Source organism: Eurosta solidaginis, chromosome 1, assembly GCF_040869045.1.
Source record: "Eurosta solidaginis isolate ZX-2024a chromosome 1, ASM4086904v1, whole genome shotgun sequence".
Taxonomy (NCBI): Eukaryota; Metazoa; Arthropoda; class Insecta; order Diptera; family Tephritidae; genus Eurosta; species Eurosta solidaginis.
This window is the reverse complement of record NC_090319.1, coordinates 25345608-25353987: the sequence shown is the minus strand read 5'-3', so window position 1 is coordinate 25353987 and position 8380 is coordinate 25345608. Positions and strand designations below refer to the sequence as shown.

General features: G+C 40.8%; 1 protein-coding gene across 2 annotated transcripts in view; it reads right to left on the bottom strand.

The window, feature by feature from the left end:
- Positions 1-7814: 7814 nt before the first annotated feature.
- Positions 7815-8380, bottom strand: part of LOC137250444 (uncharacterized) — a 117533-nt gene continuing 116967 nt past the window's right edge. For both annotated transcript variants that reach the window (XR_010952962.1, XR_010952965.1), the window contains exon 3: positions 7815-8279. The gene's annotated coding sequence lies outside the window, so the exon portion shown is untranslated. The remainder of the gene's footprint in view (positions 8280-8380) is intronic.

Genomic DNA, 8380 nt, shown 5'->3' with positions numbered 1-8380 from the left:
TACCCATATCGTACAAACATTTTAGAGTCACCCCTGGCCCACCCTAATAGCGATATATCGAAAAGGCGTCCACCTATAGACCTAAAGCCCACTCCTTCTTTAAATGCTCAGTAACACCTTTCGTTTGATACCCATATCGTACAAACATTCTAGAGTCACCCTTGGTCCACCTTTATGGCAATATCTCGAAAAGGCGTCCACCTATAGAACTAAGGATTACTCCCTTTTAAAATACTCATTACCACCTTTCATTTGATACCCATATCGTACAAACACATTCTATAGTCACCCCTGGCCCACCTTAATGGCGATATCTCGAAAAGGCGTGCACCGATAGACCTAATGCCCACTCCTTCTTAAAATGCTCAGTAGCACCTTTCATTTGATTCCCATATCGTACAAACATTCTAGAGTCACCCTTGGTCCACCTTTATGGCGATATCTCGAAAAGGCGTCCACCTGTAGAACTAAGGATTACTCCCTTTTAAAATATCTATTACCACCTTTCATTTGATACCCATATCGTACAAACACATTCTAGAGTCACCCCTGGCCCACCCTAATGGCGATATCTCGAAAAGGCGTCCACCTATAGACCTAATGCCCACTCCCTCTTAAAATGCTCAGTAACACCTTTCGTTTGATACCCATATCGTACAAACATTCTAGAGTCACCCCTGGCCCACCCTAATGGCGATATCTCGAAAAGGCGGCCACCTATAGACCTAATGCCCACTCCCTCTTAAAATGCTCAGTAGCACCTTTCAATTGATTCCCATATCATACAAACACATGCTAGAGTCACCCCTAGTCCACCTTTATGGCGATATCTCGAAACGGCGTCCACCTATGGAACTAAAGCCCATTCCCTCTTAAAATGCTCAGTAACACCTTTCGTTTGATACCCATATCGTACAAAGATTCTAGAGGCACCCCTGGCCCACCCTAATGGCGATATATCGAAAAGGCGTCCACCTATAGACCTAATGCCCACTCCTTCTTAAAATGCTCAGTAACACCTTTCGTTTGATACCCATATCGTACAAACATTCTAGAGTCACCCTTGGTCCACCTTTATGGCGATATCTCGAAAAGGCGTCCACCTGTAGAACTAAGGATTACTCCCTTTTAAAATACCTATTACCACCTTTCACCCTAATGGCGATATCTCGAAAAGGCGGCCACCTATAGACCTAATGCCCACTCCCTCTTAAAATGCTCAGTAGCACCTTTCATTTGATTCCCATATCGTACAAACACATGCTAGAGTCACCCCTAGTCCACCTTTATGGCGATATCTCGAAACGGCGTCCACCTATGGAACTAAAGCCCATTCCCTCTTAAAATGCTCAGTAACACCTTTCGTTTGATACCCATATCGTACAAAGATTCTAGAGGCACCCCTGGCCCACCCTAATGGCGATATTTCGAAAAGGCGTCCACCTATAGACCTAATGCCCACTCCTTCTTAAAATGCTCAGTAACACCTTTCGTTTGATACCCATATCGTACAAAGATTCTAGAGGCACCCCTGGCCCACCCTAATGGCGATATCTCGAAAAGGCGGCCACCTATAGACCTAATGCCGACTCCCTCTTAAAATGCTCAGTAGCACCTTTCATTTGATTCCCATATCGTACAAACACATGCTAGAGTCACCCCTAGTCCACCTTTATGGCGATATCTCGAAACGGCGTCCACCTATGGAACTAATGCCCACTCCCTCTTAAAATGCTCAGTAACACCTTTCGTTTGATACCCATATCGTACAAACATTCTAGAGTCACCCCTGGCCCACCCTAATGGCGATATCTCGAAAAGGCGGCCACCTATAGACCTAATGCCCACTCCCTCTTAAAATGCTCAGTAGCACCTTTCATTTGATTCCCATATCGTACAAACACATGCTAGAGTCACCCCTAGTCCACCTTTATGGCGATATCTCGAAACGGCGTCCACTTATGGAACTAAAGCCCATTCCCTCTTAAAATGCTCAGTAACACCTTGCGTTTGATACCCATATCGTACAAAGATTCTAGAGGCACCCCTGGCCCACCCTAATGGCGATATCTCGAAAAGGCGTCCACCTATAGACCTAATGACCACTCCTTCTTAAAATGCTCAGTAACACCTTTCGTTGGATACCCATATCGTACAAACATTCTAGAGTCACCCTTGGTCCACCTTTATGGCGATATCTCGAAAAGGCGTCCACCTGTAGAACTAAGGATTACTCCCTTTTAAAATACCTATTACCACCTTTAATTTGATACCCATATCGTACAAACACATTCTAGAGTCACCCCTGGCCCACCCTAATGGTGATATCTCGAAAAGGCGTCCACCTATAGACCTAATGCCCACTCCTTCTTAAAATGCTCAGTAACACCTTTCGTTTGGTACCCATATCGTACAAACATTCTAGAGTCACCCCTGGCCCACCCTAATGGCGATATCTCGAAACGGCGTCCACCTATGGAACTAAAGCCCATTCCCTCTTAAAATGCTCAGTAACACCTTTCGTTTGATACCCATATCGAACAAAGATTCTAGAGGCACCCCTGGCCCACCCTAATGGCGATATCTCGAAAAGGCGTCCACCTATAGACCTAATGCCCACTCCTTCTTAAAATGCTCAGTAACACCTTTCGTTTGATACCCATATCGTACAAACATTCTAGAGTCACCGTTGGTCCACCTTTATGGCGATATCTCGAAAAGGCGTCCACCTGTAGAACTAAGGATTACTCCCTTTTAAAATACCCATTACCACCTTTCGTTTGATACCCATATCGTACAAACACATTCTAGAGTCACCCCTGGCCCACCTTAATGGCAATATCTCGAAAAGGCGTCCACCGATAGTCCTAAGGCCCACTCCCTTTTAAAATACTCATTACCACCTTTCATTTGATACCCATTACCACCTTTCATTTGATACCCATATCGTACAAACACATTCTAGAGTCACCCCTGGCCCACCTTAATGGCGATATCTCGAAAAGGCGTGCACCGATAGACCTAAGGCCCACTCCCTCTTAAAATGCTCAGTAACACCTTTCATTTGATACCCATATCGTACAAACAAATTCTAGAGTCAGCCCTGGTCCACCTTTATGGCGATATCCCGAAACGGCGCCCTTCCATAGAACTATGGCCTACTCTCTCTTAAAATACCCTTTAACACCTTCCATTTGATACACATGTCATACAACCACATTCCAGGGTTACCCTAGGTTCATTTTCTTACATGGTGATTTTGCTTATTTTGTCTCCATAGCTCTCAACTGAGTATGTAATGTTCGGTTACACCCGAACTTAACCTTCCTTACTTGTTAATGCTATTTTTAAATTGATGGTGCTTGTTTTTTTATTGTTTGTGTTTGTTGATTGCTATTTCTGTAAATGTTTTTGACGTTGTCGTATGTCTTGTTGTGTTGTTGTTTTAAGTGTTCGTTCCAATTGCTGTTTGTAATATTTTTCATATTTTTATACTCAGTTGAGCAGAGCTCACAGAGTATATTAACTTTGATTGCATAATGGTTGGTTGTACAGGTATAAAGGAATCGAGATAGATATAGACGTCCATATATCAAAATCATCAGTATCGAAAAAAAATTCGATTTAGCCATGTCCGTCCGTCCGTCCGTCTGTCCGTTAACACGATAACTTGAGTAAATTGTGAGGTATCTTGATGAAATTTGGTACGTAGGTTCCTGGGCACTCATCTCAGATCGCTATTTAAAATGAACGATATCGGACAATAACCACGCCCACTTTTTCGATATCGAAAATTTCGAAAAATCGAAAAAGTGCGATAATTCATTACCAAATACGCATTAAGCGATGAAACTTGGTAGGTGAGTTGAGCTTCGCAGAATAGAAAACTAGTAAAATTTTGGACAATGGGCGTGGCACCGCCTACTTTTAAATGAAGGTAATTTAGAAGTTTTGCAAGCTGTAATTTGGCAGTCGTTGAAGATATCATGATGAAATTTGGCAGGAACGTTACTCTTATTACTTTATGTCTGCTTAATAAAAATTAGCAAAATCGGAGAACGACCACACCCACTTTTTAAAAAAATTTTTTTTTTAATTCAAATTTTAAAAGAAAAGTTAATATCTTTACAGCATATAAGTAAATTATGCCAACATTCAACTCCAGTAATGATATGGTGCAACAAAATACAAAAATAAAAGAAAATTTCAAAATGGGCGTGGCTCTGCCCTTTTTCATTTAATTTGTCTAGGATGCTTGTAATGCCATAAGTCGAACAAAAATTAACCAATCCTTGTGAAATTTGGTAGAGGCTTAGCTTCTAGGACGATAACTGTTTTCTGTGAAAAAGGGTGAAATCGGTTGAAGCCACGCCCAGTTTTTATACACAGTCGACCATCTGTCCTTCCGCTCAACCGATAACACGATAACTTGAGCAAAAATCGATATATCTTTACTAAACTCAGTTCACGTACTTACCTGAGCTCACTTTGTATTGGTATAAAAAATGGCCGAAATCCGACTATGACCACGCCCACTTTTTCGATATCGAAAATTACGAAAAATGAAAAAAATGCCATAATTATATACCAAATACGAAAAAATGGATGAAACATGGTAATTGTATTGGTCTATTGACGCAAAATATAACTTTAGAAAAAAACTTGGAAAAATGGGTGTGACACCTACCATATTAAGTAGAAGAAAATGAAAAAGTTTTGCAGGGCGAAATCAAAAGCCCTTGGAATCTTAGAAGGAATACTGTACGTGGTATTACATATATATAATAAACTAGCGGTACCCGACAGATGATGTTCTGGATCACCCTGGTCCACATTTTGGTAGATATCTCGAAAACGCCTTCCCATATACAACTAAGGGCCACTCCCTTTTAAAACCCTCATTAATACCTTTAATTTGATACCCATATCGTACAAACACATTCTAGAGTCACCCCTGGTCCACGTTTATGGCGATATCTCGAAAAGGCGTTCACATATAGAACTAAGGCCCACTCCTTTTTAAAATACTCATTAACACCTTTCATTTGATACCCATATCGTACAAACAATTTCTAGAGTCACCCCTGGTCCACCTTTATGTCGATATCTCGAAAAGGCGTCGACCTATAGAACTAAGGCCCACTCCTTTTTAAAATACTCATTAACACCTTTCATTTGATACCCATATCGTACAAACAATTTCTAGAGTCACCCCTGGTCCACCTTTATGTCGATATCTCGAAAAGGCGTCCACCTATAGAACTAAGACCCACGCCCTTTTAAAATACTCATTAACACCTTTCATTTGATACCCTTATCGTACAAACAAATTCTAGAGTCACCCCTGGTCCACCTTTATGGCAATATCTCGAAAAGGCATCCACCTATAGAACTAAGACCCACTGCCTTTTAAAATACTCATTAACACTTTTCATTTGATACCCATATCGTACAAACAAATTCTAGAGTCACCCCTGGTCTACCTTTATGGAGATATCTCGAAAAGGCGTCCACCTATAGAAATAAGCCCCACACCCTTTTAAAATACTCATTAACACCTTTCATTTGATACCCATATCGTACAAACAAATTCTAGAGTCACCCCTGGTCTACCTTTATGGAGATATCTCGAAAAGGCGTCCACCTATAGAACTAAGACCCACGCCCTTTTAAAATACTCATTAACACCTTTCATTTGATACCCATATCGTACAAACAAATTCTAGAGTCACCCCTGGTCCACCTTTATGTCGATATCTCGAAAAGGCGGCCACCTAGAGAACTAATGCCCACACCCTTTTAATTGATACCCATATTGTACAAACGCATTCTAGAGTCACCCCTGGTCCACGTTTATGGCGATATCCCGAAAAGGCGTCCACAAATAGAACAAAGGCCCACTCCCTTTTAAAACACTTATTACACTTTTCGTTTGACACCCATATTGTACAAACGCATTCTAGAGTCAACCCAGGTCCACTTTTATAACGATATTCCGAAAAGGCGTCCACCTATAGAACTAAGGCCCACTCCCTTTTAAAATACTCATTAACACCTTTCATTTGATACTCATATCGTACAAACAAATTCTAGAGTCACTCCTGGTCCATCTTTATGGCGATATCTCGAAAAGGCGTCCATCTATAGAACTTAGGCCCACGCTCTTTTAAAATACTCATTAATACCTTTTATTTGATACCCATATCGTACAAAATAAATTCTAGAGTCACCCCTGGTCCACCTTTATGGCGATATCTCGAAAAGACGTCCACCTATAGAACTTAGGCCCACTGCCTTTTAAAATTATCATTAACACATTTCATTTGATACCCATATCGTACAAACAAATTCTCGATTCAGGCCTGGTCCACCTTTATGGCGATATCCCTAAATGGCGTCCATCTATAGATCTATGGCCCACTTCCTCTTAAAATACTCTTTAATACCTTCCATTTGATACACATGTCATAAAAACACGTTCCAGGGTTACCCTAGGTTCCTTTTACAACATGGTTGTTGTTGTTGTTGTTATAGCGATACGGTTGCTCCCCGAAGGTTTAGGGAGTGATCGATGTGATGGTCCTTTGCCGTTTACAGATCCGGTACGCTCCGGTAACACAGCATCGTTAAGGTGCTGGCCCGACCATCTCGGGAACGATTTATATGGCCACATTAAACCTTCAGGCCAATCCGGTATTTTAGTCGCCTCTTACGACAGGCATACCTACCGCGGGTATATTCTAACCCCCTGACCCGCTGGGTTATTTACAACATGGTGATTTCCCTTGCTTTGTCTCCACAGCTCTGAACTGAGTATATAATGTTCGGTTACACCCGAACTTAGCCTTCCTTACTTGTTTAATTCATGTTTGTTTGTAGCTTTTGTTTTTTTTAACGATACTCCGAAACTGTATTTAAAAAATGTTACCATCTTTATGAACTGAGATGTTTTGTTTGTGACTCAATCACAACAGAACGGCTTAACAGATTTCCATGAAATCCTGGAAAAGATCTCCTGGCTATATTTTTTCTCTAAAAAGACGAGGTCCCACGCCTTAGTCATATAAAAATCGTGGGGAGTGCCAGGGACTTACTCTGGATCATCCGAACTATTTCAGTTTGATTTATAAATAATATCTGCATCGCCTCCACCCTGTTTTAAAATTATCTCCGGATCACTTCGGTATTATTTTCAGGAGTGATTTGGGATTATATCAGGACTATTTCCAAACCATATTGGTATCATGACGGGACTATATTCTAGGGGTTGTTTTCGGAAACAGTGTACTATTTCGGAGCCAATTTGGCATCATGGTGCGACTATCCCACATCTTATTTGCATTGTTTTCGGAAACACTGCGGATTAATATCGCGTCTATTTCGAACTTATTTGGAGATATTTTCACGATGACTTTCGGTATGGTTTCAGGACCTTCTTCGGACCATCATTATCATCATTAATTGGCGCATAACCACCCACGCTATATCAGCTGATTCCCATTTGGGATAATTCTGGCACCATCTGTCGATCATTTGGGAAATATCTTACGATTATTTTAGATTGTTTGAATTATCATGTTGCGACGGTGTCAACAGCTTTCCGTATTTTTTTTTTGGACCATTTCACAATCTTTATAAAGAATATATTGAGGCCATGTCCAATATTTACATACCTTTTCCCTGGACAGCCAGAGTTATTTGGAAAGAGAATGCATTGAAAAAATGCCTTGGTGTCAATTAAAAATTATTATCGCAAACATAGCAAGATATTTGAAATAAAATACGCTTCACCTTTTGTCATAACTCTATTTTAGTAATTTAATAAAATAGTATATAAATAAATATTAATAACAAGAAAAATTATAGCAAACTAAATAAAAATTGTTACCGACGTCTAAAGCCACCAAAACATCCTAAGCTTGGTCCGTCGAATTCTCCTAACCCTTGACCGCCGAAACCACCAAATCCGCCACCGAAACTAGATGCCGACGCCGAAGCGCTTGCCCCACCAAAACCACCAGCCCAACCAGTGCTAGTTTATACTTTAGGCGCCGAAATATGAATTGGTACAGGCAAAAATTTCATTACATGTACTGGAACTGGATGAGGCACTTTTATGGGTACCGGTACCTGCACTGGTGCCAGTTGATAACTGTTTCCTGCTTGTGGCAAAGGCACCTGCATAACCACCTACAAAACTGCGACCACCGAATATTTTGAAATGCGTTCTTATAGGTCAATATTCCGACGAGTAGTATTGCACCAAAACTGGTGATTTTCTGAGGGTGAAAAAAATCATACATTAACATCATTTATTCATAAAAAAAAAACGAAATAAGAAATGATCAGGATCAGAAATCGCAAATAACAGCTCCACAAA